Below are 27935 nucleotides of genomic sequence, written 5' to 3' on the forward strand. Positions count from 1 at the left end.
ACAGAAAGGATATTGTATTTACATTTCCCACGTGTGCTTGCCTTGTATAAATCGATGGAGTTTCAACAAAGGCATTTGACTTCGGTTCATGTTAGCCTATACTGCCATCTGCAGCATTACCGCGGGTGTCTTTTACTTCTTTTGACAATAATATGGATCATTTCACAGTCCAATGTAAGAACATGTAGTCGTGGCCGAGTGGTTAAGGCGATGGACTAGAAATCCATTGGGGTTTCCCCGCGCAGGTTCGAATCCTGCCGACTACGTAAGCTTTCTTTTTAATTGTATGTGTTCATTCCTAATACATGTTTAAAGATGAGGAATTTGAAATATTACTGGTTCTACTTCATATCGCACCGGTTCATTTTGTTAAAGAATGTTCATTTTGGCACCATTCCAAATGCTGTGGTTTCTTTAAAGAAGAAAAGTCATGGCCCGTACGGGGATCGAACCCGCGACCTTGGCGTTATTAGCACCACGCTCTAACCAACTGAGCTAACCAGCCACACACATGGAGCGCGTTAATAAAACCCGAGAAAAACAAGGCCTGCGGACATTATGATTACCAAGATGTTATGTTAAACTCAACAATAACACATTCAAAGTATTGGAAAGGCATAATTAGAGGTCTCATCTTTATGAGGCAGTTTAGCAGTGTGAAGAAAGTGGCGAGGTGCGGGCTTGCGGTGACTTTCTCTCATTTAAAAAGCTGTGATTTGAATACTAAAAAGAAAAACATGTAAAATTACCAAGCATTCGGTGGACGTTTTAGAAATAAATTAACAAGAACTGTTGTCAGAAGTGGGGTTCGAGCCCACGCCTCCATGGAGACTGCGACCTGACCACAGCGCCTTAGACCGCTCGGCCATCCTGACTTACACCGACGACTTTGCACAACGCTGCAGCACACTGCTGAACCTCCCATGTCTGACGCTGCAGTAAATCACCTGGCGTGTGCGTGTACTTGTTCTTTTTCTGTTTATATTAAGGAGGGCGACAGGTTTTGTCGCATTTTGTATGGAATCACAAGGACACTCCTCTTACTGAAAGAAAATATACTGCAAACAGAGCGATCGCTTCACGGTTTGAATCAAAATCAGAACAGTCTGTTAGCAAATGAACTTCATCAAAAAACCACAAAGGCATTACATAAATGTTACAGATATATTTCGTAGACAGAACAGTTGTAACATATTTGAGTACATTTCTAAACAATCTGCTAATAACAGACATAATCTCAAAGCGCTATAATTTATTTTCAGATCTTATGAAAGACAAGTATGGTTGCGCATTATATCACAGAAAACAGGATAATCCTAGCGCTTCATTTAATCCCTCGGGTTGTACCATATGGAGATAGAAGATCCATTTGGATTCACATTGTAATAGTTTTTGATCGAGATTATCACGTCCTCGAGCTTGAAATATTTTTTGTATGCTGCGGTATTTCAGATCTGAAATGGAATGTTTGGCATCTACGAAATGTCTAGCTAGTGGTGAATGGATATCTTTTCTCCTAATTGAACTTTTATGCTTGCTCATCAATGCGCAATCGTCACTGTCTAGTAGTTTTACCAACATATTGCAAATGGCAAGGACAAAAAAACAAATAAATGACATGCGTTGAAGCACAGGTCATCACTTGTAAGACACTGTACTCTTTTTTCGTTGTATGGCTTGTAAAACGCAAACGCATTATCACAGGCGGCACAATTACGACATGGAAAATAATCCAGTAGATTTGTCCAGTACACCTAGATCTCTCGAACATGTCAATGAGTCAGCCCTTAATAAACACTGTCCGTGTTCATTTCTGTGTATATGACATTGTCTATAACCAATATCTGTTATGTAAGCGTATTGGTATGAAACCAATCGCAATTAATGCGATCCGTGTTTTCAGTCAGTTTGATAGTTTTAATCAATCATCGAAAAAGCAGCAGTGCTTTGCAACTGTAGTTCATCTTTCTTACGTTTTGGTAAGACACCCACTCAGAACGTGTCCGCTTCCTCCAGCCCCCTAAGGAACACTGGAGCGGTCATCAATAACAGCGAGCAGTTGGTCAAAAACAACACTCGCTGTCTTCTTCACGCTCAAAAACGAACACTCTCACTCTTCCTCGTGGGTAGCGAGCCCAAACACTTTCAAAACGCATTTCGCTAGCAAATCACTATAGAAATGATCCCTGAAAGTATTGTTTTATGGGCAAGGGGCCGACCGTCTCCCTCCAACTCTGAGTGGCACCGGTAGCTGTGCCGGTGACAAATAAACAGGAGCACTTTCATATAATGCAATTGCTGTAGCCCAGTGAGTTGTTACAATAACATTTCAAACTCATTCCAGACTGCAGGCGGTTAAAAGCTTAATTGGGTTCAATTTTTTGGTATGATTTAAAAAGTACGAGCCAGTTGCCTCATTTGCATTGCCTGCCTTCCTCCTTTGCACTGTGACGTCTATCAAATGTGTGCTTAAAATCTGATGAATACGATTCCCATTTGAACCGTAAATATTTTAATTATACGCATACAGTGTTCTGTTGGGCTCCGAGGGTGTTATCTAATAAAACAACGTAATCGGTGAGCGCGTTCGGCTTAACCAAAACGTTGCTGTTTCAAGCCCACGCAGGGACGAGGCATTCTTTTTGTCAATCGCCTTTCTGTCAAGCCAGTAAACCTGTATATAATAAGAAACATTCAACAGCTCGGAAACACCATAATAGAATCCAATGCGTTTACAAATGTGTTTTGAAACTGTTCATTTTTCACCCAAATGCGGTTCTCAAAAATTGTTTTGCCTACATTTTTCTATTGCTATTATTATTTTTTCCAGAGTAAGACGAAAAAGCAAACATCCATGAAATAGGTAAACACTGCTACAGCGCTTGAACTGTCTCAACAAACGTTCAGCTCTAAAACGTGTACATTGAAAGTCTATTAACATCTTTAACACAATCATGTGTGTTCCAATAGCGGCTATTCCACATGGTGATCAATAAAGTGAATGCTGGCTTTGTTCACATATTAGCAAGACGTTTTCAGGATTCACGCATATTCTGAACAAGCACACTAGAATATGGTAATGAAAGGACAGGAAAATAACAGGTTTATTGGCTTTGGTCTTGTATCGTCACCCTGACTACTGTCAGGTAAGGAAGTGGCATTAATCAAAACGGAATTATGTAAGGTTACCAATGCGCAAATACGAAGCATATTAAAACTTCTTCACAATCTTAAATCTTCCCACATGCATTTCAAACACTTACTGATAAGTACGGCCCTTTCCCAATGTAACTGCTTTGTTTGAACACCAAAGATGGCTTGGATATTTATGAAACCACGATACTATTGTTCCCACTTTCTTTAGAACTACCAAATGTGCGCTTCCCATGTCAGCCCTAGTGGCCTAATGGCTAAGGCCACTGGCCTCCTAAGCCAGGGATAGTGGGTTCGAGTCCCATCTGGGGTGGGGTTTTGTTATAAAATCGAACATAATTGTGTTATGTTTTATTGGCATGTGATATTTTGTAGATCTTGTTATCTGCTAAGTCCGCTCACGCTAGCCACAACGTGCTTGAGTGCTGTGGCAGCAGCCATGAAGCAAGTCAGTTTTTCAGTTGAAATCAAGATCTACTTTGTTTTTTGTGTATGGGTGGTTTGAAAAGATCACTTAAATTGTTACGTATTTTGAAATAAAGATGTATTCATTATTATGAACGTTGACAGAAAGGATATTGTATTTACATTTCCCACGTGTGCTTGCCTTGTATAAATCGATGGAGTTTCAACAAAGGCATTTGACTTCGGTTCATGTTAGCCTATACTGCCATCTGCAGCATTACCGCGGGTGTCTTTTACTTCTTTTGACAATAATATGGATCATTTCACAGTCCAATGTAAGAACATGTAGTCGTGGCCGAGTGGTTAAGGCGATGGACTAGAAATCCATTGGGGTTTCCCCGCGCAGGTTCGAATCCTGCCGACTACGTAAGCTTTCTTTTTAATTGTATGTGTTCATTCCTAATACATGTTTAAAGATGAGGAATCTGAAATATTACTGGTTCTACTTCATATCGCACCGGTTCATTTTGTTAAAGAATGTTCATTTTGGCACCATTCCAAATGCTGTGGTTTCTTTAAAGAAGAAAAGTCATGGCCCGTACGGGGATCGAACCCGCGACCTTGGCGTTATTAGCACCACGCTCTAACCAACTGAGCTAACCGGCCACACACATGGAGCGCGTTAATAAAACCCGAGAAAAACAAGGCCTGCGGACATTATGATTACCAAGATGTTATGTTAAACTCAACAATAACACATTCAAAGTATTGGAAAGGCATAATTAGAGGTCTCATCTTTATGAGGCAGTTTAGCAGTGTGAAGAAAGTGGCGAGGTGCGGGCTTGCGGTGACTTTCTCTCATTTAAAAAGCTGTGATTTGAATACTAAAAAGAAAAACATGTAAAATTACCAAGCATTCGGTGGACGTTTTAGAAATAAATTAACAAGAACTGTTGTCAGAAGTGGGGTTCGAGCCCACGCCTCCATGGAGACTGCGACCTGACCACAGCGCCTTAGACCGCTCGGCCATCCTGACTTACACCGACGACTTTGCACAACGCTGCAGCACACTGCTGAACCTCCCATGTCTGACGCTGCAGTAAATCACCTGGCGTGTGCGTGTACTTGTTCTTTTTCTGTTTATATTAAGGAGGGCGACAGGTTTTGTCGCATTTTGTATGGGATCACAAGGACACTCCTCTTACTGAAAGAAAATATACTGCAAACAGAGCGATCGCTTCACGGTTTGAATCAAAATCAGAACAGTCTGTTAGCAAATGAACTTCATCAAAAAACCACAAAGGCATTACATAAATGTTACAGATATATTTCGTAGACAGAACAGTTGTAACATATTTGAGTACATTTCTAAACAATCTGCTAATAACAGACATAATCTCAAAGCGCTATAATTTATTTTCAGATCTTATGAAAGACAAGTATGGTTGCGCATTATATCACAGAAAACAGGATAATCCTAGCGCTTCATTTAATCCCTCGGGTTGTACCATATGGAGATAGAAGATCCATTTGGATTCACATTGTAATAGTTTTTGATCGAGATTATCACGTCCTCGAGCTTGAAATATTTTTTGTATGCTGCGGTATTTCAGATCTGAAATGGAATGTTTGGCATCTACGAAATGTCTAGCTAGTGGTGAATGGATATCTTTTCTCCTAATTGAACTTTTATGCTTGCTCATCAATGCGCAATCGTCACTGTCTAGTAGTTTTACCAACATATTGCAAATGGCAAGGACAAAAAAACAAATAAATGACATGCGTTGAAGCACAGGTCATCACTTGTAAGACACTGTACTCTTTTTTCGTTGTATGGCTTGTAAAACGCAAACGCATTATCACAGGCGGCACAATTACGACATGGAAAATAATCCAGTAGATTTGTCCAGTACACCTAGATCTCTCGAACATGTCAATGAGTCAGCCCTTAATAAACACTGTCCGTGTTCATTTCTGTGTATATGACATTGTCTATAACCAATATCTGTTATGTAAGCGTATTGGTATGAAACCAATCGCAATTAATGCGATCCGTGTTTTCAGTCAGTTTGATAGTTTTAATCAATCATCGAAAAAGCAGCAGTGCTTTGCAACTGTAGTTCATCTTTCTTACGTTTTGGTAAGACACCCACTCAGAACGTGTCCGCTTCCTCCAGCCCCCTAAGGAACACTGGAGCGGTCATCAATAACAGCGAGCAGTTGGTCAAAAACAACACTCGCTGTCTTCTTCACGCTCAAAAACGAACACTCTCACTCTTCCTCGTGGGTAGCGAGCCCAAACACTTTCAAAACGCATTTCGCTAGCAAATCACTATAGAAATGATCCCTGAAAGTATTGTTTTATGGGCAAGTGGCCGACCGTCTCCCTCCAACTCTGAGTGGCACCGGTAGCTGTGCCGGTGACAAATAAACAGGAGCACTTTCATATAATGCAATTGCTGTAGCCCAGTGAGTTGTTACAATAACATTTCAAACTCATTCCAGACTGCAGGCGGTTAAAAGCTTAATTGGGTTCAATTTTTTGGTATGATTTAAAAAGTACGAGCCAGTTGCCTCATTTGCATTGCCTGCCTTCCTCCTTTGCACTGTGACGTCTATCAAATGTGTGCTTAAAATCTGATGAATACGATTCCCATTTGAACCGTAAATATTTTAATTATACGCATACAGTGTTCTGTTGGGCTCCGAGGGTGTTATCTAATAAAACAACGTAATCGGTGAGCGCGTTCGGCTTAACCAAAACGTTGCTGTTTCAAGCCCACGCAGGGACGAGGCATTCTTTTTGTCAATCGCCTTTCTGTCAAGCCAGTAAACCTGTATATAATAAGAAACATTCAACAGCTCGGAAACACCATAATAGAATCCAATGCGTTTACAAATGTGTTTTGAAACTGTTCATTTTTCACCCAAATGCGGTTCTCAAAAATTGTTTTGCCTACATTTTTCTATTGCTATTATTATTTTTTCCAGAGTAAGACGAAAAAGCAAACATCCATGAAATAGGTAAACACTGCTACAGCGCTTGAACTGTCTCAACAAACGTTCAGCTCTAAAACGTGTACATTGAAAGTCTATTAACATCTTTAACACAATCATGTGTGTTCCAATAGCGGCTATTCCACATGGTGATCAATAAAGTGAATGCTGGCTTTGTTCACATATTAGCAAGACGTTTTCAGGATTCACGCATATTCTGAACAAGCACACTAGAATATGGTAATGAAAGGACAGGAAAATAACAGGTTTATTGGCTTTGGTCTTGTATCGTCACCCTGACTACTGTCAGGTAAGGAAGTGGCATTAATCAAAACGTAATTATGTAAGGTTACCAATGCGCAAATACGAAGCATATTAAAACTTCTTCACAATCTTAAATCTTCCCACATGCATTTCAAACACTTACTGATAAGTACGGCCCTTTCCCAATGTAACTGCTTTGTTTGAACACCAAAGATGGCTTGGATATTTATGAAACCACGATACTATTGTTCCCACTTTCTTTAGAACTACCAAATGTGCGCTTCCCATGTCAGCCCTAGTGGCCTAATGGCTAAGGCCACTGGCCTCCTAAGCCAGGGATAGTGGGTTCGAGTCCCATCTGGGGTGGGGTTTTGTTATAAAATCGAACATAATTGTGTTATGTTTTATTGGCATGTGATATTTTGTAGATCTTGTTATCTGCTAAGTCCGCTCACGCTAGCCACAACGTGCTTGAGTGCTGTGGCAGCAGCCATGAAGCAAGTCAGTTTTTCAGTTGAAATCAAGATCTACTTTGTTTTTTGTGTATGGGTGGTTTGAAAAGATCACTTAAATTGTTACGTATTTTGAAATAAAGATGTATTCATTATTATGAACGTTGACAGAAAGGATATTGTATTTACATTTCCCACGTGTGCTTGCCTTGTATAAATCGATGGAGTTTCAACAAAGGCATTTGACTTCGGTTCATGTTAGCCTATACTGCCATCTGCAGCATTACCGCGGGTGTCTTTTACTTCTTTTGACAATAATATGGATCATTTCACAGTCCAATGTAAGAACATGTAGTCGTGGCCGAGTGGTTAAGGCGATGGACTAGAAATCCATTGGGGTTTCCCCGCGCAGGTTCGAATCCTGCCGACTACGTAAGCTTTCTTTTTAATTGTATGTGTTCATTCCTAATACATGTTTAAAGATGAGGAATTTGAAATATTACTGGTTCTACTTCATATCGCACCGGTTCATTTTGTTAAAGAATGTTCATTTTGGCACCATTCCAAATGCTGTGGTTTCTTTAAAGAAGAAAAGCCATGGCCCGTACGGGGATCGAACCCGCGACCTTGGCGTTATTAGCACCACGCTCTAACCAACTGAGCTAACCGGCCACACACATGGAGCGCGTTAATAAAACCCGAGAAAAACAAGGCCTGCGGACATTATGATTACCAAGATGTTATGTTAAACTCAACAATAACACATTCAAAGTATTGGAAAGGCATAATTAGAGGTCTCATCTTTATGAGGCAGTTTAGCAGTGTGAAGAAAGTGGCGAGGTGCGGGCTTGCGGTGACTTTCTCTCATTTAAAAAGCTGTGATTTGAATACTAAAAAGAAAAACATGTAAAATTACCAAGCATTCGGTGGACGTTTTAGAAATAAATTAACAAGAACTGTTGTCAGAAGTGGGGTTCGAGCCCACGCCTCCATGGAGACTGCGACCTGACCACAGCGCCTTAGACCGCTCGGCCATCCTGACTTACACCGACGACTTTGCACAACGCTGCAGCACACTGCTGAACCTCCCATGTCTGACGCTGCAGTAAATCACCTGGCGTGTGCGTGTACTTGTTCTTTTTCTGTTTATATTAAGGAGGGCGACAGGTTTTGTCGCATTTTGTATGGAATCACAAGGACACTCCTCTTACTGAAAGAAAATATACTGCAAACAGAGCGATCGCTTCACGGTTTGAATCAAAATCAGAACAGTCTGTTAGCAAATGAACTTCATCAAAAAACCACAAAGGCATTACATAAATGTTACAGATATATTTCGTAGACAGAACAGTTGTAACATATTTGAGTACATTTCTAAACAATCTGCTAATAACAGACATAATCTCAAAGCGCTATAATTTATTTTCAGATCTTATGAAAGACAAGTATGGTTGCGCATTATATCACAGAAAACAGGATAATCCTAGCGCTTCATTTAATCCCTCGGGTTGTACCATATGGAGATAGAAGATCCATTTGGATTCACATTGTAATAGTTTTTGATCGAGATTATCACGTCCTCGAGCTTGAAATATTTTTTGTATGCTGCGGTATTTCAGATCTGAAATGGAATGTTTGGCATCTACGAAATGTCTAGCTAGTGGTGAATGGATATCTTTTCTCCTAATTGAACTTTTATGCTTGCTCATCAATGCGCAATCGTCACTGTCTAGTAGTTTTACCAACATATTGCAAATGGCAAGGACAAAAAAACAAATAAATGACATGCGTTGAAGCACAGGTCATCACTTGTAAGACACTGTACTCTTTTTTCGTTGTATGGCTTGTAAAACGCAAACGCATTATCACAGGCGGCACAATTACGACATGGAAAATAATCCAGTAGATTTGTCCAGTACACCTAGATCTCTCGAACATGTCAATGAGTCAGCCCTTAATAAACACTGTCCGTGTTCATTTCTGTGTATATGACATTGTCTATAACCAATATCTGTTATGTAAGCGTATTGGTATGAAACCAATCGCAATTAATGCGATCCGTGTTTTCAGTCAGTTTGATAGTTTTAATCAATCATCGAAAAAGCAGCAGTGCTTTGCAACTGTAGTTCATCTTTCTTACGTTTTGGTAAGACACCCACTCAGAACGTGTCCGCTTCCTCCAGCCCCCTAAGGAACACTGGAGCGGTCATCAATAACAGCGAGCAGTTGGTCAAAAACAACACTCGCTGTCTTCTTCACGCTCAAAAACGAACACTCTCACTCTTCCTCGTGGGTAGCGAGCCCAAACACTTTCAAAACGCATTTCGCTAGCAAATCACTATAGAAATGATCCCTGAAAGTATTGTTTTATGGGCAAGTGGCCGACCGTCTCCCTCCAACTCTGAGTGGCACCGGTAGCTGTGCCGGTGACAAATAAACAGGAGCACTTTCATATAATGCAATTGCTGTAGCCCAGTGAGTTGTTACAATAACATTTCAAACTCATTCCAGACTGCAGGCGGTTAAAAGCTTAATTGGGTTCAATTTTTTGGTATGATTTAAAAAGTACGAGCCAGTTGCCTCATTTGCATTGCCTGCCTTCCTCCTTTGCACTGTGACGTCTATCAAATGTGTGCTTAAAATCTGATGAATACGATTCCCATTTGAACCGTAAATATTTTAATTATACGCATACAGTGTTCTGTTGGGCTCCGAGGGTGTTATCTAATAAAACAACGTAATCGGTGAGCGCGTTCGGCTTAACCAAAACGTTGCTGTTTCAAGCCCACGCAGGGACGAGGCATTCTTTTTGTCAATCGCCTTTCTGTCAAGCCAGTAAACCTGTATATAATAAGAAACATTCAACAGCTCGGAAACACCATAATAGAATCCAATGCGTTTACAAATGTGTTTTGAAACTGTTCATTTTTCACCCAAATGCGGTTCTCAAAAATTGTTTTGCCTACATTTTTCTATTGCTATTATTATTTTTTCCAGAGTAAGACGAAAAAGCAAACATCCATGAAATAGGTAAACACTGCTACAGCGCTTGAACTGTCTCAACAAACGTTCAGCTCTAAAACGTGTACATTGAAAGTCTATTAACATCTTTAACACAATCATGTGTGTTCCAATAGCGGCTATTCCACATGGTGATCAATAAAGTGAATGCTGGCTTTGTTCACATATTAGCAAGACGTTTTCAGGATTCACGCATATTCTGAACAAGCACACTAGAATATGGTAATGAAAGGACAGGAAAATAACAGGTTTATTGGCTTTGGTCTTGTATCGTCACCCTGACTACTGTCAGGTAAGGAAGTGGCATTAATCAAAACGTAATTATGTAAGGTTACCAATGCGCAAATACGAAGCATATTAAAACTTCTTCACAATCTTAAATCTTCCCACATGCATTTCAAACACTTACTGATAAGTACGGCCCTTTCCCAATGTAACTGCTTTGTTTGAACACCAAAGATGGCTTGGATATTTATGAAACCACGATACTATTGTTCCCACTTTCTTTAGAACTACCAAATGTGCGCTTCCCATGTCAGCCCTAGTGGCCTAATGGCTAAGGCCACTGGCCTCCTAAGCCAGGGATAGTGGGTTCGAGTCCCATCTGGGGTGGGGTTTTGTTATAAAATCGAACATAATTGTGTTATGTTTTATTGGCATGTGATATTTTGTAGATCTTGTTATCTGCTAAGTCCGCTCACGCTAGCCACAACGTGCTTGAGTGCTGTGGCAGCAGCCATGAAGCAAGTCAGTTTTTCAGTTGAAATCAAGATCTACTTTGTTTTTTGTGTATGGGTGGTTTGAAAAGATCACTTAAATTGTTACGTATTTTGAAATAAAGATGTATTCATTATTATGAACGTTGACAGAAAGGATATTGTATTTACATTTCCCACGTGTGCTTGCCTTGTATAAATCGATGGAGTTTCAACAAAGGCATTTGACTTCGGTTCATGTTAGCCTATACTGCCATCTGCAGCATTACCGCGGGTGTCTTTTACTTCTTTTGACAATAATATGGATCATTTCACAGTCCAATGTAAGAACATGTAGTCGTGGCCGAGTGGTTAAGGCGATGGACTAGAAATCCATTGGGGTTTCCCCGCGCAGGTTCGAATCCTGCCGACTACGTAAGCTTTCTTTTTAATTGTATGTGTTCATTCCTAATACATGTTTAAAGATGAGGAATCTGAAATATTACTGGTTCTACTTCATATCGCACCGGTTCATTTTGTTAAAGAATGTTCATTTTGGCACCATTCCAAATGCTGTGGTTTCTTTAAAGAAGAAAAGTCATGGCCCGTACGGGGATCGAACCCGCGACCTTGGCGTTATTAGCACCACGCTCTAACCAACTGAGCTAACCGGCCACACGCATGGAGCGCGTTAATAAAACCCGAGAAAAACAAGGCCTGCGGACATTATGATTACCAAGATGTTATGTTAAACTCAACAATAACACATTCAAAGTATTGGAAAGGCATAATTAGAGGTCTCATCTTTATGAGGCAGTTTAGCAGTGTGAAGAAAGTGGCGAGGTGCGGGCTTGCGGTGACTTTCTCTCATTTAAAACGCTGTGATTTGAATACTAAAAAGAAAAACATGTAAAATTACCAAGCATTCGGTGGACGTTTTAGAAATAAATTAACAAGAACTGTTGTCAGAAGTGGGGTTCGAGCCCACGCCTCCATGGAGACTGCGACCTGACCACAGCGCCTTAGACCGCTCGGCCATCCTGACTTACACCGACGACTTTGCACAACGCTGCAGCACACTGCTGAACCTCCCATGTCTGACGCTGCAGTAAATCACCTGGCGTGTGCGTGTACTTGTTCTTTTTCTGTTTATATTAAGGAGGGCGACAGGTTTTGTCGCATTTTGTATGGAATCACAAGGACACTCCTCTTACTGAAAGAAAATATACTGCAAACAGAGCGATCGCTTCACGGTTTGAATCAAAATCAGAACAGTCTGTTAGCAAATGAACTTCATCAAAAAACCACAAAGGCATTACATAAATGTTACAGATATATTTCGTAGACAGAACAGTTGTAACATATTTGAGTACATTTCTAAACAATCTGCTAATAACAGACATAATCTCAAAGCGCTATAATTTATTTTCAGATCTTATGAAAGACAAGTATGGTTGCGCATTATATCACAGAAAACAGGATAATCCTAGCGCTTCATTTAATCCCTCGGGTTGTACCATATGGAGATAGAAGATCCATTTGGATTCACATTGTAATAGTTTTTGATCGAGATTATCACGTCCTCGAGCTTGAAATATTTTTTGTATGCTGCGGTATTTCAGATCTGAAATGGAATGTTTGGCATCTACGAAATGTCTAGCTAGTGGTGAATGGATATCTTTTCTCCTAATTGAACTTTTATGCTTGCTCATCAATGCGCAATCGTCACTGTCTAGTAGTTTTACCAACATATTGCAAATGGCAAGGACAAAAAAACAAATAAATGACATGCGTTGAAGCACAGGTCATCACTTGTAAGACACTGTACTCTTTTTTCGTTGTATGGCTTGTAAAACGCAAACGCATTATCACAGGCGGCACAATTACGACATGGAAAATAATCCAGTAGATTTGTCCAGTACACCTAGATCTCTCGAACATGTCAATGAGTCAGCCCTTAATAAACACTGTCCGTGTTCATTTCTGTGTATATGACATTGTCTATAACCAATATCTGTTATGTAAGCGTATTGGTATGAAACCAATCGCAATTAATGCGATCCGTGTTTTCAGTCAGTTTGATAGTTTTAATCAATCATCGAAAAAGCAGCAGTGCTTTGCAACTGTAGTTCATCTTTCTTACGTTTTGGTAAGACACCCACTCAGAACGTGTCCGCTTCCTCCAGCCCCCTAAGGAACACTGGAGCGGTCATCAATAACAGCGAGCAGTTGGTCAAAAACAACACTCGCTGTCTTCTTCACGCTCAAAAACGAACACTCTCACTCTTCCTCGTGGGTAGCGAGCCCAAACACTTTCAAAACGCATTTCGCTAGCAAATCACTATAGAAATGATCCCTGAAAGTATTGTTTTATGGGCAAGTGGCCGACCGTCTCCCTCCAACTCTGAGTGGCACCGGTAGCTGTGCCGGTGACAAATAAACAGGAGCACTTTCATATAATGCAATTGCTGTAGCCCAGTGAGTTGTTACAATAACATTTCAAACTCATTCCAGACTGCAGGCGGTTAAAAGCTTAATTGGGTTCAATTTTTTGGTATGATTTAAAAAGTACGAGCCAGTTGCCTCATTTGCATTGCCTGCCTTCCTCCTTTGCACTGTGACGTCTATCAAATGTGTGCTTAAAATCTGATGAATACGATTCCCATTTGAACCGTAAATATTTTAATTATACGCATACAGTGTTCTGTTGGGCTCCGAGGGTGTTATCTAATAAAACAACGTAATCGGTGAGCGCGTTCGGCTTAACCAAAACGTTGCTGTTTCAAGCCCACGCAGGGACGAGGCATTCTTTTTGTCAATCGCCTTTCTGTCAAGCCAGTAAACCTGTATATAATAAGAAACATTCAACAGCTCGGAAACACCATAATAGAATCCAATGCGTTTACAAATGTGTTTTGAAACTGTTCATTTTTCACCCAAATGCGGTTCTCAAAAATTGTTTTGCCTACATTTTTCTATTGCTATTATTATTTTTTCCAGAGTAAGACGAAAAAGCAAACATCCATGAAATAGGTAAACACTGCTACAGCGCTTGAACTGTCTCAACAAACGTTCAGCTCTAAAACGTGTACATTGAAAGTCTATTAACATCTTTAACACAATCATGTGTGTTCCAATAGCGGCTATTCCACATGGTGATCAATAAAGTGAATGCTGGCTTTGTTCACATATTAGCAAGACGTTTTCAGGATTCACGCATATTCTGAACAAGCACACTAGAATATGGTAATGAAAGGACAGGAAAATAACAGGTTTATTGGCTTTGGTCTTGTATCGTCACCCTGACTACTGTCAGGTAAGGAAGTGGCATTAATCAAAACGTAATTATGTAAGGTTACCAATGCGCAAATACGAAGCATATTAAAACTTCTTCACAATCTTAAATCTTCCCACATGCATTTCAAACACTTACTGATAAGTACGGCCCTTTCCCAATGTAACTGCTTTGTTTGAACACCAAAGATGGCTTGGATATTTATGAAACCACGATACTATTGTTCCCACTTTCTTTAGAACTACCAAATGTGCGCTTCCCATGTCAGCCCTAGTGGCCTAATGGCTAAGGCCACTGGCCTCCTAAGCCAGGGATAGTGGGTTCGAGTCCCATCTGGGGTGGGGTTTTGTTATAAAATCGAACATAATTGTGTTATGTTTTATTGGCATGTGATATTTTGTAGATCTTGTTATCTGCTAAGTCCGCTCACGCTAGCCACAACGTGCTTGAGTGCTGTGGCAGCAGCCATGAAGCAAGTCAGTTTTTCAGTTGAAATCAAGATCTACTTTGTTTTTTGTGTATGGGTGGTTTGAAAAGATCACTTAAATTGTTACGTATTTTGAAATAAAGATGTATTCATTATTATGAATGTTGACAGAAAGGATATTGTATTTACATTTCCCACGTGTGCTTGCCTTGTATAAATCGATGGAGTTTCAACAAAGGCATTTGACTTCGGTTCATGTTAGCCTATACTGCCATCTGCAGCATTACCGCGGGTGTCTTTTACTTCTTTTGACAATAATATGGATCATTTCACAGTCCAATGTAAGAACATGTAGTCGTGGCCGAGTGGTTAAGGCGATGGACTAGAAATCCATTGGGGTTTCCCCGCGCAGGTTCGATTCCTGCCGACTACGTAAGCTTTCTTTTTAATTGTATGTGTTCATTCCTAATACATGTTTAAAGATGAGGAATTTGAAATATTACTGGTTCTACTTCATATCGCACCGGTTCATTTTGTTAAAGAATGTTCATTTTGGCACCATTCCAAATGCTGTGGTTTCTTTAAAGAAGAAAAGTCATGGCCCGTACGGGGATCGAACCCGCGACCTTGGCGTTATTAGCACCACGCTCTAACCAACTGAGCTAACCGGCCACACACATGGAGCGCGTTAATAAAACCCGAGAAAAACAAGGCCTGCGGACATTATGATTACCAAGATGTTATGTTAAACTCAACAATAACACATTCAAAGTATTGGAAAGGCATAATTAGAGGTCTCATCTTTATGAGGCAGTTTAGCAGTGTGAAGAAAGTGGCGAGGTGCGGGCTTGCGGTGACTTTCTCTCATTTAAAAAGCTGTGATTTGAATACTAAAAAGAAAAACATGTAAAATTACCAAGCATTCGGTGGACGTTTTAGAAATAAATTAACAAGAACAGTTGTCAGAAGTGGGGTTCGAGCCCACGCCTCCATGGAGACTGCGACCTGACCACAGCGCCTTAGACCGCTCGGCCATCCTGACTTACACCGACGACTTTGCACAACGCTGCAGCACACTGCTGAACCTCCCATGTCTGACGCTGCAGTAAATCACCTGGCGTGTGCGTGTACTTGTTCTTTTTCTGTTTATATTAAGGAGGGCGACAGGTTTTGTCGCATTCTGTATGGAATCACAAGGACACTCCTCTTACTGAAAGAAAATATACTGCAAACAGAGCGATCGCTTCACGGTTTGAATCAAAATCAGAACAGTCTGTTAGCAAATGAACTTCATCAAAAAACCACAAAGGCATTACATAAATGTTACAGATATATTTCGTAGACAGAACAGTTGTAACATATTTGAGTACATTTCTAAACAATCTGCTAATAACAGACATAATCTCAAAGCGCTATAATTTATTTTCAGATCTTATGAAAGACAAGTATGGTTGCGCATTATATCACAGAAAACAGGATAATCCTAGCGCTTCATTTAATCCCTCGGTTTGTACCATATGGAGATAGAAGATCCATTTGGATTTACATTGTAATAGTTTTTGATCGAGATTATCACGTCCTCGTGCTTGAAATATTTTTTGTATGCTGCGGTATTTCAGATCTGAAATGGAATGTTTGGCATCTACGAAATGTCTAGCTAGTGGTGAATGGATATCTTTTCTCCTAATTGAACTTTTATGCTTGCTCATCAATGCGCAATCGTCACTGTCTAGTAGTTTTACCAACATATTGCAAATGGCAAGGACAAAAAAACAAATAAATGACATGCGTTGAAGCACAGGTCATCACTTGTAAGACACTCTGCTCTTTTTTCGTTGTATGGCTTGTAAAACGCAAACGCATTATCACAGGCGGCACAATTACGACATGGAAAAAAATCCAGTAGATTTGTCCAGTACACCTAGATCTCTCGAACATGTCAATGAGTCAGCCCTTAATAAACACTGTCCGTGTTCATTTCTGTGTATATGACATTGTCTATAACCAATATCTGTTATGTAAGCGTATTGGTATGAAACCAATCGCAATTAATGCGATCCGTGTTTTCAGTCAGTTTGATAGTTTTAATCAATCATCGAAAAAGCAGCAGTGCTTTGCAACTGTAGTTCATCTTTCTTACGTTTTGGTAAGATACCCACTCAGAACGTGTCCGCTTCCTCCAGCCCCCTAAGGAAAACTGGAGCGGTCATCAATAACAGCGAGCAGTTGGTCAAAAACAACACTCGCTGTCTTCTTCACGCTCAAAAACGAACACTCTCAATCTTCCTCGTGGGTAGCGAGCCCAAACACTTTCAAAACGCATTTCGCTAGCAAATCACTATAGAAATGATCCCTGAAAGTATTGTTTTATGGGCAAGTGGCCGACCGTCTCCCTCCAACTCTGAGTGGCACCGGTAGCTGTGCCGGTGACAAATAAACAGGAGCACTTTCATATAATGCAATTGCTGTAGCCCAGTGAGTTGTTACAATAACATTTCAAACTCATCCCAGACTGCAGGCGGTTAAAAGCTTAATTGGGTTCAATTTTTTGATATGATTTAAAAAGTACGAGCCAGTTGCCTCATTTGCATTGCCTGCCTTCCTCCTTTGCACTGTGACGTCTATCAAATGTGTGCTTAAAATCTGATGAATACGATTCCCATTTGAACCGTAAATATTTTAATTATACGCATACAGTGTTCTGTTGGGCTCCGAGGGTGTTATCTAATAAAACAAGGTAATCGGTGAGCGCGTTCGGCTTAACCAAAACGTTGCTGTTTCAAGCCCACGCAGGGACGAGGCATTCTTTTTGTCAATCGCCTTTCTGTCAAGCCAGTAAACCTGTATATAATAAGAAACATTCAACAGCTCGGAAACACCATAATAGAATCCAATGCCTTTACAAATGTGTTTTGAAACTGTTCATTTTTCACCCAAATGCGGTTCTCAAAAATTGTTTTGCCTACATTTTTCTATTGCTATTATTATTTTTTCCAGAGTAAGACGAAAAAGCAAACATCCATGAAATAGGTAAACACTGCTACAGCGCTTGAACTGTCTCAACAAACGTTCAGCTCTAAAACGTGTACATTGAAAGTCTATTAACATCTTTAACACAATCATGTGTGTTCCAATAGCGGCTATTCCACATGGTGATCAATAAAGTGAATGCTGGCTTTGTTCACATATTAGCAAGACGTTTTCAGGATTCACTCATATTCTGAACAAGCACACCAGAATATGGTAATGAAAGGACAGGAAAATAACAGGTTTATTGGCTCTGGTCTTGTATCGTCACCCTGACTACTGTCAGGTAAGGAAGTGGCATTAATCAAAACGTAATTATGTAAGGTTACCAATGCGCAAATACGAAGCATATTAAAACTTCTTCACAATCTTAAATCTTCCCACATGCATTTCAAACACTTACTGATAAGTACGGCCCTTTCCCAATGTAACTGCTTTGTTTGAACACCAAAGATGGCTTGGATATTTATGAAACCACGATACTATTGTTCCCACTTTCTTTAGAACTACCAAATGTGCGCTTCCCATGTCAGCCCTAGTGGCCTAATGGTTAAGGCCACTGGCCTCCTAAGCCAGGGATAGTGGGTTCGAGTCCCATCTGGGGTGGGGTTTTGTTATAAAATCGAACATAATTGTGTTATGTTTTATTGGCATGTGATATTTTGTAGATCTTGTTATCTGTTAAGTCCGCTCACGCTAGCCACAACGTGCTTGAGTGCTGTGGCAGCAGCCATGAAGCAAGTCAGTTTTTCAGTTGAAATAAAGATCTACTTTGTTTTTTGTGTATGGGTGGTTTGAAAAGATCACTTAAATTGTTACGTATTTTGAAATAAAGATGTATTCATTATTATGAACGTTGACAGAAAGGATATTGTATTTACATTTCCCACGTGTGCTTGCCTTGTATAAATCGATGGAGTTTCAACAAAGGCATTTGACTTCGGTTCATGTTAGCCTATACTGCCATCTGCAGCATTACCGCGGGTGTCTTTTACTTCTTTTGACAATAATATGGATCATTTCACAGTCCAATGTAAGAACATGTAGTCGTGGCCGAGTGGTTAAGGCGATGGACTAGAAATCCATTGGGGTTTCCCCGCGCAGGTTCGAATCCTGCCGACTACGTAAGCTTTCTTTTTAATTGTATGTGTTCATTCCTAATACATGTTTAATGATGAGGAATCTGAAATATTACTGGTTCTACTTCATATCGCACCGGTTCATTTTGTTAAAGAATGTTCATTTTGGCACCATTCCAAATGCTGTGGTTTCTTTAAAGAAGAAAAGTCATGGCCCGTATGGGGATCGAACCCGCGACCATGGCGTTATTAGCACCACGCTCTAACCAACTGAGCTAACCGGCCACACACATGGAGCACGTTAATAAAACCCGAGAAAAACAAGGCCTGCGGACATTATGATTACCAAGATGTTATGTTAAACTCAACAATAACACATTCAAAGTATTGGAAAGGCATAATTAGAGGTCTCATCTTTATGAGGCAGTTTAGCAGTGTGAAGAAAGTGGCGAGGTGCGGGCTTGCGGTGACTTTCTCTCATTTAAAAAGCTGTGATTTGAATACTAAAAAGAAAAACATGTAAAATTACCAAGCATTCGGTGGACGTTTTAGAAATAAATTAACAAGAACAGTTGTCAGAAGTGGGGTTCGAGCCCACGCCTCCATGGAGACTGCGACCTGACCACAGCGCCTTAGACCGCTCGGCCATCCTGACTTACACCGACGACTTTGCACAACGCTGCAGCACACTGCTGAACCTCCCATGTCTGACGCTGCAGTAAATCACCTGGCGTGTGCGTGTACTTGTTCTTTTTCTGTTTATATTAAGGAGGGCGACAGGTTTTGTCGCATTCTGTATGGAATCACAAGGACACTCCTCTTACTGAAAGAAAATATACTGCAAACAGAGCGATCGCTTCACGGTTTGAATCAAAATCAGAACAGTCTGTTAGCAAATGAACTTCATCAAAAAACCACAAAGGCATTACATAAATGTTACAGATATATTTCGTAGACAGAACAGTTGTAACATATTTGAGTACATTTCTAAACAATCTGCTAATAACAGACATAATCTCAAAGCGCTATAATTTATTTTCAGATCTTATGAAAGACAAGTATGGTTGCGCATTATATCACAGAAAACAGGATAATCCTAGCGCTTCATTTAATCCCTCGGGTTGTACCATATGGAGATAGAAGATCCATTTGGATTCACATTGTAATAGTTTTTGATCGAGATTATCACGTCCTCGAGCTTGAAATATTTTTTGTATGCTGCGGTATTTCAGATCTGAAATGGAATGTTTGGCATCTACGAAATGTCTAGCTAGTGGTGAATGGATATCTTTTCTCCTAATTGAACTTTTATGCTTGCTCATCAATGCGCAATCGTCACTGTCTAGTAGTTTTACCAACATATTGCAAATGGCAAGGACAAAAAAACAAATAAATGACATGCGTTGAAGCACAGGTCATCACTTGTAAGACACTCTGCTCTTTTTTCGTTGTATGGCTTGTAAAACGCAAACGCATTATCACAGGCGGCACAATTACGACATGGAAAATAATCCAGTAGATTTGTCCAGTACACCTAGATCTCTCGAACATGTCAATGAGTCAGCCCTTAATAAACACTGTCCGTGTTCATTTCTGTGTATATGACATTGTCTATAACCAATCTGTTATGTAAGCGTATTGGTATGAAACCAATCGCAATTAATGCGATCCGTGTTTTCAGTCAGTTTGATAGTTTTAATCAATCATCGAAAAAGCAGCAGTGCTTTGCAACTGTAGTTCATCTTTCTTACGTTTTGGTAAGATACCCACTCAGAACGTGTCCGCTTCCTCCAGCCCCCAAAGGAAAACTGGAGCGGTCATCAATAACAGCGAGCAGTTGGTCAAAAACAACACTCGCTGTCTTCTTCACGCTCAAAAACGAACACTCTCAATCTTCCTCGTGGGTAGCGAGCCCAAACACTTTCAAAACGCATTTCGCTAGCAAATCACTATAGAAATGATCCCTGAAAGTATTGTTTTATGGGCAAGTGGCCGACCGTCTCCCTCCAACTCTGAGTGGCACCGGTAGCTGTGCCGGTGACAAATAAACAGGAGCACTTTCATATAATGCAATTGCTGTAGCCCAGTGAGTTGTTACAATAACATTTCAAACTCATCCCAGACTGCAGGCGGTTAAAAGCTTAATTGGGTTCAATTTTTTGATATGATTTAAAAAGTACGAGCCAGTTGCCTCATTTGCATTGCCTGCCTTCCTCCTTTGCACTGTGACGTCTATCAAATGTGTGCTTAAAATCTGATGAATACGATTCCCATTTGAACCGTAAATATTTTAATTATACGCATACAGTGTTCTGTTGGGCTCCGAGGGTGTTATCTAATAAAACAAGGTAATCGGTGAGCGCGTTCGGCTTAACCAAAACGTTGCTGTTTCAAGCCCACGCAGGGACGAGGCATTCTTTTTGTCAATCGCCTTTCTGTCAAGCCAGTAAACCTGTATATAATAAGAAACATTCAACAGCTCGGAAACACCATAATAGAATCCAATGCGTTTACAAATGTGTTTTGAAACTGTTCATTTTTCACCCAAATGCGGTTCTCAAAAATTGTTTTGCCTACATTTTTCTATTGCTATTATTATTTTTTCCAGAGTAAGACGAAAAAGCAAACATCCATGAAATAGGTAAACACTGCTACAGCGCTTGAACTGTCTCAACAAACGTTCAGCTCTAAAACGTGTACATTGAAAGTCTATTAACATCTTTAACACAATCATGTGTGTTCCAATAGCGGCTATTCCACATGGTGATCAATAAAGTGAATGCTGGCTTTGTTCACATATTAGCAAGACGTTTTCAGGATTCACGCATATTCTGAACAAGCACACTAGAATATGGTAATGAAAGGACAGGAAAATAACAGGTTTATTGGCTTTGGTCTTGTATCGTCACCCTGACTACTGTCAGGTAAGGAAGTGGCATTAATCAAAACGTAATTATGTAAGGTTACCAATGCGCAAATACGAAGCATATTAAAACTTCTTCACAATCTTAAATCTTCCCACATGCATTTCAAACACTTACTGATAAGTACGGCCCTTTCCCAATGTAACTGCTTTGTTTGAACACCAAAGATGGCTTGGATATTTATGAAACCACGATACTATTGTTCCCACTTTCTTTAGAACTACCAAATGTGCGCTTCCCATGTCAGCCCTAGTGGCCTAATGGCTAAGGCCACTGGCCTCCTAAGCCAGGGATAGTGGGTTCGAGTCCCATCTGGGGTGGGGTTTTGTTATAAAATCGAACATAATTGTGTTATGTTTTATTGGCATGTGATATTTTGTAGATCTTGTTATCTGTTAAGTCCGCTCACGCTAGCCACAACGTGCTTGAGTGCTGTGGCAGCAGCCATGAAGCAAGTCAGTTTTTCAGTTGAAATAAAGATCTACTTTGTTTTTTGTGTATGGGTGGTTTGAAAAGATCACTTAAATTGTTACGTATTTTGAAATAAAGATGTATTCATTATTATGAACGTTGACAGAAAGGATATTGTATTTACATTTCCCACGTGTGCTTGCCTTGTATAAATCGATGGAGTTTCAACAAAGGCATTTGACTTCGGTTCATGTTAGCCTATACTGCCATCTGCAGCATTACCGCGGGTGTCGTTTACTTCTTTTGACAATAATATGGATCATTTCACAGTCCAATGTAAGAACATGTAGTCGTGGCCGAGTGGTTAAGGCGATGGACTAGAAATCCATTGGGGTTTCCCCGCGCAGGTTCGTATCCTGCCGACTACGTAAGCTTTCTTTTTAATTGTATGTGTTCATTCCTAATACATGTTTAAAGATGAGGAATCTGAAATATTACTGGTTCTACTTCATATCGCACCGGTTCATTTTGTTAAAGAATGTTCATTTTGGCACCATTCCAAATGCTGTGGTTTCTTTAAAGAAGAAAAGTCATGGCCCGTACGAGGATCGAACCCGAGACCTTGGCGTTATTAGCACCACGCTCTAACCAACTGAGCTAACCGGCCACACACATGGAGCGCGTTAATAAAACCCGAGAAAAACAAGGCCTGCGGACATTATGATTACCAAGATGTTATGTTAAACTCAACAATAACACATTCAAAGTATTGGAAAGGCATAATTAGAGGTCTCATCTTTATGAGGCAGTTTAGCAGTGTGAAGAAAGTGGCGAGGTGCGGGCTTGCGGTGACTTTCTCTCATTTAAAAAGCTGTGATTTGAATACTAAAAAGAAAAACATGTAAAATTACCATGCATTCGGTGGACGTTTTAGAAATAAATTAACAAGAACAGTTGTCAGAAGTGGGGTTCGAGCCCACGCCTCCATGGAGACTGCGACCTGACCACAGCGCCTTAGACCGCTCGGCCATCCTGACTTACACCGACGACTTTGCACAACGCTGCAGCACACTGCTGAACCTCCCATGTCTGACGCTGCAGTAAATCACCTGGCGTGTGCGTGTACTTGTTCTTTTTCTGTTTATATTAAGGAGGGCGACAGGTTTTGTCGCATTCTGTATGGAATCACAAGGACACTCCTCTTACTGAAAAAAAATATACTGCAAACAGAGCGATCGCTTCACGGTTTGAATCAAAATCAGAACAGTCTGTTAGCAAATGAACTTCATCAAAAAACCACAAAGGCATTACATAAATGTTACAGATATATTTCGTAGACAGAACAGTTGTAACATATTTGAGTACATTTCTAAACAATCTGCTAATAACAGACATAATCTCAAAGCGCTATAATTTATTTTCAGATCTTATGAAAGACAAGTATGGTTGCGCATTATATCACAGAAAACAGGATAATCCTAGCGCTTCATTTAATCCCTCGGTTTGTACCATATGGAGATAGAAGATCCATTTGGATTCACATTGTAATAGTTTTTGATCGAGATTATCACGTCCTCGAGCTTGAAATATTTTTTGTATGCTGCGGTATTTCAGATCTGAAATGGAATGTTTGGCATCTACGAAATGTCTAGCTAGTGGTGAATGGATATCTTTTCTCCTAATTGAACTTTTATGCTTGCTCATCAATGCGCAATCGTCACTGTCTAGTAGTTTTACCAACATATTGCAAATGGCAAGGACAAAAAAACAAATAAATGACATGCGTTGAAGCACAGGTCATCACTTGTAAGACACTCTGCTCTTTTTTCGTTGTATGGCTTGTAAAACGCAAACGCATTATCACAGGCGGCACAATTACGACATGGAAAAAAATCCAGTAGATTTGTCCAGTACACCTAGATCTCTCGAACATGTCAATGAGTCAGCCCTTAATAAACACTGTCCGTGTTCATTTCTGTGTATATGACATTGTCTATAACCAATATCTGTTATGTAAGCGTATTGGTATGAAACCAATCGCAATTAATGCGATCCGTGTTTTCAGTCAGTTTGATAGTTTTAATCAATCATCGAAAAAGCAGCAGTGCTTTGCAACTGTAGTTCATCTTTCTTACGTTTTGGTAAGATACCCACTCAGAACGTGTCTGCTTCCTCCAGCCCCCTAAGGAACACTGGAGCGGTCATCAATAACAGCGAGCAGTTGGTCAAAAACAACACTCGCTGTCTTCTTCACGCTCAAAAACGAACACTCTCACTCTTCCTCGTGGGTAGCGAGCCCAAACACTTTCAAAACGCATTTCGCTAGCAAATCACTATAGAAATGATCCCTGAAAGTATTGTTTTATGGGCAAGTGGCCGACCGTCTCCCTCCAACTCTGAGTGGCACCGGTAGCTGTGCCGGTGACAAATAAACAGGAGCACTTTCATATAATGCAATTGCTGTAGCCCAGTGAGTTGTTACAATAACATTTCAAACTCATCCCAGACTGCAGGCGGTTAAAAGCTTAATTGGGTTCAATTTTTTGGTATGATTTAAAAAGTACGAGCCAGTTGCCTCATTTGCATTGCCTGCCTTCCTCCTTTGCACTGTGACGTCTATCAAATGTGTGCTTAAAATCTGATGAATACGATTCCCATTTGAACCGTAAATATTTTAATTATACGCATACAGTGTTCTGTTGGGCTCCGAGGGTGTTATCTAATAAAACAAGGTAATCGGTGAGCGCGTTCGGCTTAACCAAAACGTTGCTGTTTCAAGCCCACGCAGGGACGAGGCATTCTTTTTGTCAATCGCCTTTCTGTCAAGCCAGTAAACCTGTATATAATAAGAAACATTCAACAGCTCGGAAACACCATAATAGAATCCAATGCCTTTACAAATGTGTTTTGAAACTGTTCATTTTTCACCCAAATGCGGTTCTCAAAAATTGTTTTGCCTACATTTTTCTATTGCTATTATTATTTTTTCCAGAGTAAGACGAAAAAGCAAACATCCATGAAATAGGTAAACACTGCTACAGCGCTTGAACTGTCTCAACAAACGTTCAGCTCTAAAACGTGTACATTGAAAGTCTATTAACATCTTTAACACAATCATGTGTGTTCCAATAGCGGCTATTCCACATGGTGATCAATAAAGTGAATGCTGGCTTTGTTCACATATTAGCAAGACGTTTTCAGGATTCACGCATATTCTGAACAAGCACACTAGAATATGTTAATGAAAGGACAGGAAAATAACAGGTTTATTGGCTCTGGTCTTGTATCGTCACCCTGACTACTGTCAGGTAAGGAAGTGGCATTAATCAAAACGTAATTATGTAAGGTTACCAATGCGCAAATACGAAGCATATTAAAACTTCTTCACAATCTTAAATCTTCCCACATGCATTTCAAACACTTACTGATAAGTACGGCCCTTTCCCAATGTAACTGCTTTGTTTGAACACCAAAGATGGCTTGGATATTTATGAAACCACGATACTATTGTTCCCACTTTCTTTAGAACTACCAAATGTGCGCTTCCCATGTCAGCCCTAGTGGCCTAATGGCTAAGGCCACTGGCCTCCTAAGCCAGGTATAGTGGGTTCGAGTCCCATCTGGGGTGGGGTTTTGTTATAAAATCGAACATAATTGTGTTATGTTTTATTGGCATGTGATATTTTGTAGATCTTGTTATCTGTTAAGTCCGCTCACGCTAGCCACAACGTGCTTGAGTGCTGTGGCAGCAGCCATGAAGCAAGTCAGTTTTTCAGTTGAAATAAAGATCTACTTTGTTTTTTGTGTATGGGTGGTTTGAAAAGATCACTTAAATTGTTACGTATTTTGAAATAAAGATGTATTCATTATTATGAACGTTGACAGAAAGGGTATTGTATTTACATTTCCCACGTGTGCTTGCCTTGTATAAATCGATGGAGTTTCAACAAAGGCATTTGACTTCGGTTCATGTTAGCCTATACTGCCATCTGCAGCATTACCGCGGGTGTCTTTTACTTCTTTTGACAATAATATGGATCATTTCACAGTCCAATGTAAGAACATGTAGTCGTGGCCGAGTGGTTAAGGCGATGGACTAGAAATCCATTGGGGTTTCCCCGCGCAGGTTCGAATCCTGCCGACTACGTAAGCTTTCTTTTTAATTGTATGTGTCCATTCCTAATACATGTTTAAAGATGAGGAATCTGAAATATTACTGGTTCTACTTCATATCGCACCGGTTCATTTTGTTAAAGAATGTTCATTTTGGCACCATTCCAAATGCTGTGGTTTCTTTAAAGAAGAAAAGTCATGGCCCGTATGGGGATCGAACCCGCGAACTTGGCGTTATTAGCACCACGCTCTAACCAACTGAGCTAACCGGCCACACACATGGAGCGCGTTAATAAAACCCGAGAAAAACAAGGCCTGCGGACATTATGATTACCAAGATGTTATGTTAAACTCAACAATAACACATTCAAAGTATTGGAAAGGCATAATTAGAGGTCTCATCTTTATGAGGCAGTTTAGCAGTGTGAAGAAAGTGGCGAGGTGCGGGCTTGCGGTGACTTTCTCTCATTTAAAAAGCTGTGATTTGAATACTAAAAAGAAAAACATGTAAAATTACCAAGCATTCGGTGGACGTTTTAGAAATAAATTAACAAGAACAGTTGTCAGAAGTGGGGTTCGAGCCCACGCCTCCATGGAGACCGCTCGGCCATCCTGACTTACACCGACGACTTTGCACAACGCTGCAGCACACTGCTGAACCTCCCATGTCTGACGCTGCAGTAAATCACCTGGCGTGTGCGTGTACTTGTTCTTTTTCTGTTTATATTAAGGAGGGCGACAGGTTTTGTCGCATTCTGTATGGAATCACAAGGACACTCCTCTTACTGAAAGAAAATATACTGCAAACAGAGCGATCGCTTCACGGTTTGAATCAAAATCAGAACAGTCTGTTAGCAAATGAACTTCATCAAAAAACCACAAAGGCATTACATAAATGTTACAGATATATTTCGTAGACAGAACAGTTGTAACATATTTGAGTACATTTCTAAACAATCTGCTAATAACAGACATAATCTCAAAGCGCTATAATTTATTTTCAGATCTTATGAAAGACAAGTATGGTTGCGCATTATATCACAGAAAACAGGATAATCCTAGCGCTTCATTTAATCCCTCGGGTTGTACCATATGGAGATAGAAGATCCATTTGGATTCACATTGTAATAGTTTTTGATCGAGATTATCACGTCCTCGAGCTTGAAATATTTTTTGTATGCTGCGGTATTTCAGATCTGAAATGGAATGTTTGGCATCTACGAAATGTCTAGCTAGTGGTGAATGGATATCTTTTCACCTAATTGAACTTTTATGCTTGCTCATCAATGCGCAATCGTCACTGTCTAGTAGTTTTACCAACATATTGCAAATGGCAAGGACAAAAAAAACAAATAAATGACATGTGTTGAAGCACAGGTCATCACTTGTAAGACACTGTACTCTTTTTTTCGTTGTATGGCTTGTAAAACGCAAACGCATTATCACAGGCGGCACAATTACGACATGGAAAAAAATCCAGTAGATTTGTCCAGTACACCTAGATCTCTCGAACATGTCAATGAGTCAGCCCTTAATAAACACTGTCCGTGTTCATTTCTGTGTATATGACATTGTCTATAACCAATATCTGTTATGTAAGCGTATTGGTATGAAACCAATCGCAATTAATGCGATCCGTGTTTTCAGTCAGTTTGATAGTTTTAATCAATCA

The 27935-nt window shown here is 40.1% G+C and overlaps 31 non-coding genes across 31 annotated transcripts; 9 read left to right on the forward strand and 22 right to left on the reverse strand.

Moving 5' to 3' along the window:
- The first annotated feature begins 184 nt into the window (after positions 1–184).
- trnas-aga (transfer RNA serine (anticodon AGA)) lies at positions 185–266 on the forward strand. The gene has a single exon. It is a non-coding gene; the product is annotated as a tRNA-Ser (tRNA).
- A 165-nt stretch (positions 267–431) lies between these two features.
- On the reverse strand, positions 432–505 carry trnai-aau (transfer RNA isoleucine (anticodon AAU)). Its single transcript has one exon. It is a non-coding gene; the product is annotated as a tRNA-Ile (tRNA).
- Positions 506–793: 288 nt separating this feature from the next.
- trnal-cag (transfer RNA leucine (anticodon CAG)) lies at positions 794–875 on the reverse strand. The gene has a single exon. It is a non-coding gene; the product is annotated as a tRNA-Leu (tRNA).
- Positions 876–1987: 1112 nt separating this feature from the next.
- Positions 1988–2202, reverse strand: LOC131702214 (small nucleolar RNA U3). Its single transcript, XR_009309368.1, has one exon. It is a non-coding gene; the product is annotated as a small nucleolar RNA U3 (small nucleolar RNA).
- Positions 2203–3903: 1701 nt separating this feature from the next.
- Positions 3904–3985, forward strand: trnas-aga (transfer RNA serine (anticodon AGA)). The gene has a single exon. It is a non-coding gene; the product is annotated as a tRNA-Ser (tRNA).
- A 165-nt stretch (positions 3986–4150) lies between these two features.
- trnai-aau (transfer RNA isoleucine (anticodon AAU)) lies at positions 4151–4224 on the reverse strand. The gene has a single exon. It is a non-coding gene; the product is annotated as a tRNA-Ile (tRNA).
- A 288-nt stretch (positions 4225–4512) lies between these two features.
- On the reverse strand, positions 4513–4594 carry trnal-cag (transfer RNA leucine (anticodon CAG)). Its single transcript has one exon. It is a non-coding gene; the product is annotated as a tRNA-Leu (tRNA).
- A 1112-nt stretch (positions 4595–5706) lies between these two features.
- Positions 5707–5921, reverse strand: LOC131702215 (small nucleolar RNA U3). The gene has a single exon (XR_009309369.1). It is a non-coding gene; the product is annotated as a small nucleolar RNA U3 (small nucleolar RNA).
- Positions 5922–7622: 1701 nt separating this feature from the next.
- Positions 7623–7704, forward strand: trnas-aga (transfer RNA serine (anticodon AGA)). Its single transcript has one exon. It is a non-coding gene; the product is annotated as a tRNA-Ser (tRNA).
- A 165-nt stretch (positions 7705–7869) lies between these two features.
- trnai-aau (transfer RNA isoleucine (anticodon AAU)) lies at positions 7870–7943 on the reverse strand. The gene has a single exon. It is a non-coding gene; the product is annotated as a tRNA-Ile (tRNA).
- Positions 7944–8231: 288 nt separating this feature from the next.
- On the reverse strand, positions 8232–8313 carry trnal-cag (transfer RNA leucine (anticodon CAG)). Its single transcript has one exon. It is a non-coding gene; the product is annotated as a tRNA-Leu (tRNA).
- Positions 8314–9425: 1112 nt separating this feature from the next.
- Positions 9426–9640, reverse strand: LOC131702216 (small nucleolar RNA U3). Its single transcript, XR_009309370.1, has one exon. It is a non-coding gene; the product is annotated as a small nucleolar RNA U3 (small nucleolar RNA).
- A 1701-nt stretch (positions 9641–11341) lies between these two features.
- On the forward strand, positions 11342–11423 carry trnas-aga (transfer RNA serine (anticodon AGA)). Its single transcript has one exon. It is a non-coding gene; the product is annotated as a tRNA-Ser (tRNA).
- A 165-nt stretch (positions 11424–11588) lies between these two features.
- Positions 11589–11662, reverse strand: trnai-aau (transfer RNA isoleucine (anticodon AAU)). The gene has a single exon. It is a non-coding gene; the product is annotated as a tRNA-Ile (tRNA).
- Positions 11663–11950: 288 nt separating this feature from the next.
- Positions 11951–12032, reverse strand: trnal-cag (transfer RNA leucine (anticodon CAG)). The gene has a single exon. It is a non-coding gene; the product is annotated as a tRNA-Leu (tRNA).
- Positions 12033–13144: 1112 nt separating this feature from the next.
- LOC131702217 (small nucleolar RNA U3) lies at positions 13145–13359 on the reverse strand. Its single transcript, XR_009309371.1, has one exon. It is a non-coding gene; the product is annotated as a small nucleolar RNA U3 (small nucleolar RNA).
- A 1701-nt stretch (positions 13360–15060) lies between these two features.
- trnas-aga (transfer RNA serine (anticodon AGA)) lies at positions 15061–15142 on the forward strand. The gene has a single exon. It is a non-coding gene; the product is annotated as a tRNA-Ser (tRNA).
- A 165-nt stretch (positions 15143–15307) lies between these two features.
- trnai-aau (transfer RNA isoleucine (anticodon AAU)) lies at positions 15308–15381 on the reverse strand. Its single transcript has one exon. It is a non-coding gene; the product is annotated as a tRNA-Ile (tRNA).
- Positions 15382–15669: 288 nt separating this feature from the next.
- On the reverse strand, positions 15670–15751 carry trnal-cag (transfer RNA leucine (anticodon CAG)). The gene has a single exon. It is a non-coding gene; the product is annotated as a tRNA-Leu (tRNA).
- Positions 15752–16863: 1112 nt separating this feature from the next.
- On the reverse strand, positions 16864–17078 carry LOC131702299 (small nucleolar RNA U3). Its single transcript, XR_009309446.1, has one exon. It is a non-coding gene; the product is annotated as a small nucleolar RNA U3 (small nucleolar RNA).
- Positions 17079–18268: 1190 nt separating this feature from the next.
- Positions 18269–18342, forward strand: trnar-ccu (transfer RNA arginine (anticodon CCU)). The gene has a single exon. It is a non-coding gene; the product is annotated as a tRNA-Arg (tRNA).
- Positions 18343–18779: 437 nt separating this feature from the next.
- trnas-aga (transfer RNA serine (anticodon AGA)) lies at positions 18780–18861 on the forward strand. The gene has a single exon. It is a non-coding gene; the product is annotated as a tRNA-Ser (tRNA).
- Positions 18862–19026: 165 nt separating this feature from the next.
- Positions 19027–19100, reverse strand: trnai-aau (transfer RNA isoleucine (anticodon AAU)). Its single transcript has one exon. It is a non-coding gene; the product is annotated as a tRNA-Ile (tRNA).
- Positions 19101–19388: 288 nt separating this feature from the next.
- Positions 19389–19470, reverse strand: trnal-cag (transfer RNA leucine (anticodon CAG)). Its single transcript has one exon. It is a non-coding gene; the product is annotated as a tRNA-Leu (tRNA).
- A 1110-nt stretch (positions 19471–20580) lies between these two features.
- LOC131702251 (small nucleolar RNA U3) lies at positions 20581–20795 on the reverse strand. The gene has a single exon (XR_009309405.1). It is a non-coding gene; the product is annotated as a small nucleolar RNA U3 (small nucleolar RNA).
- A 1701-nt stretch (positions 20796–22496) lies between these two features.
- Positions 22497–22578, forward strand: trnas-aga (transfer RNA serine (anticodon AGA)). The gene has a single exon. It is a non-coding gene; the product is annotated as a tRNA-Ser (tRNA).
- Positions 22579–22743: 165 nt separating this feature from the next.
- Positions 22744–22817, reverse strand: trnai-aau (transfer RNA isoleucine (anticodon AAU)). The gene has a single exon. It is a non-coding gene; the product is annotated as a tRNA-Ile (tRNA).
- A 288-nt stretch (positions 22818–23105) lies between these two features.
- On the reverse strand, positions 23106–23187 carry trnal-cag (transfer RNA leucine (anticodon CAG)). The gene has a single exon. It is a non-coding gene; the product is annotated as a tRNA-Leu (tRNA).
- Positions 23188–24299: 1112 nt separating this feature from the next.
- LOC131702253 (small nucleolar RNA U3) lies at positions 24300–24514 on the reverse strand. The gene has a single exon (XR_009309407.1). It is a non-coding gene; the product is annotated as a small nucleolar RNA U3 (small nucleolar RNA).
- Positions 24515–26215: 1701 nt separating this feature from the next.
- On the forward strand, positions 26216–26297 carry trnas-aga (transfer RNA serine (anticodon AGA)). Its single transcript has one exon. It is a non-coding gene; the product is annotated as a tRNA-Ser (tRNA).
- A 165-nt stretch (positions 26298–26462) lies between these two features.
- trnai-aau (transfer RNA isoleucine (anticodon AAU)) lies at positions 26463–26536 on the reverse strand. The gene has a single exon. It is a non-coding gene; the product is annotated as a tRNA-Ile (tRNA).
- Positions 26537–27935: the final 1399 nt, after the last annotated feature.

The sequence above is a fragment of the Acipenser ruthenus genome, chromosome 29, assembly GCF_902713425.1.
Source record: "Acipenser ruthenus chromosome 29, fAciRut3.2 maternal haplotype, whole genome shotgun sequence".
In the NCBI taxonomy this organism is placed as follows: Eukaryota; Metazoa; Chordata; class Actinopteri; order Acipenseriformes; family Acipenseridae; genus Acipenser; species Acipenser ruthenus.